Consider the following 1,265-nt stretch of genomic DNA (forward strand, 5'->3'; position numbering starts at 1 on the left):
GGCGGCGCGCGGGCCGGGAGGCGCGGGGCGCGGGCTGGCGGCGCGCGCGTGACGGGCCTCGCGGGCTGCGGTGGAGGATGCCTCGGTCCCGGGCGGGTCCGAGATGGGCCTCGAGGGCCGCGGCGAAGTGGGGGAGGAGCAAGGGCGACGTGGCGGCTGCGGGTTGGCCGGGACGGCAACGACGATGACGTGGCGGCCTGTGATTGGCTCGGGCGATGTGGCTGAGGGCGGCGGACACGTCCGGCGGCGCACAGACATGTCCGGCAGGCAAGAGAGAGGCTAGGCTAGGGTTTCATCCGCGAAAATGGAAGGGGAGGGCCTTTATATAGGTAGAGGGAGCTAGGAGACTCCAAATGAGGAGCGGTTTTCGCCCACACGATCGTGATTGAACGACCGAGAGCATGAAGGGGATTTAGATGGGTTTTGGGCCACTTTGGAGGGGTGTTGGGCTGCAAAGAGAAGGAGGCTTCGGGCTACGCGGTTAACCGTTGGAGTATCAAACGACCTCCAAATGACATGAAACTTGACAGGCGGTCTACCGGTGCTATACCAAGGCTGCTTGGCAAGACTCGGTCCATTCTGAGAACGCTTAACACCCACTCATGAAAAGGGAGAAGAGGGGGACGCCGGAGGACATAGGAGCGCCGGAATGCAAAACGGACAACGGGAAAAATGCTCGGATGCATGAGACGAACACGTATGCAAAATGAGATGCACATGATGACATGATAAAATGCAACACGCAAGCAAATGACATGGCAAAGACGGCGAATAACTGGCGGACACCTGGCGCATCGGATCCGGGGCGTTACAACACTCCTCCACTAACAAGAGATCTCGTCCCGAGATCTTAGGACCGAGACGGAAAAGGAAAAGGGGTAAGGTGAAACAAGAACTCAAGAGAATAAGCAAATAATCGAGAGCACTCGAGAAGAAGAGAGGAACGTCGAGAATGACGAGAATCAAAAGCTCGCGGAATCAGATAGACTATGAAACCACTCCGGTTAGAATGAGATAAGAAACGAATAAGACTGAAAGGATTTAGGCAGCACTCCGGTTGAAAATGGAAGGAATAGAACAGGAACTTCACAAGATGGGATGGCACTTGACGAGATGAACAATGCAAAGCCTCCGGAAGAATTAAAAGAATGGAATGAAATGAACTTAGAAGGAAGGATTGAACGGATTTGAATATCTGAGAAGAACAAAGAAATGCAAAACTCCACTTCAGAAGAAAATGAAGAATTATTTGCGCTTCGAGATGC

Source organism: Triticum dicoccoides, chromosome 5B (genome assembly GCF_002162155.2).
Source record: "Triticum dicoccoides isolate Atlit2015 ecotype Zavitan chromosome 5B, WEW_v2.0, whole genome shotgun sequence".
NCBI lineage: Eukaryota > Viridiplantae > Streptophyta > Magnoliopsida > Poales > Poaceae > Triticum > Triticum dicoccoides.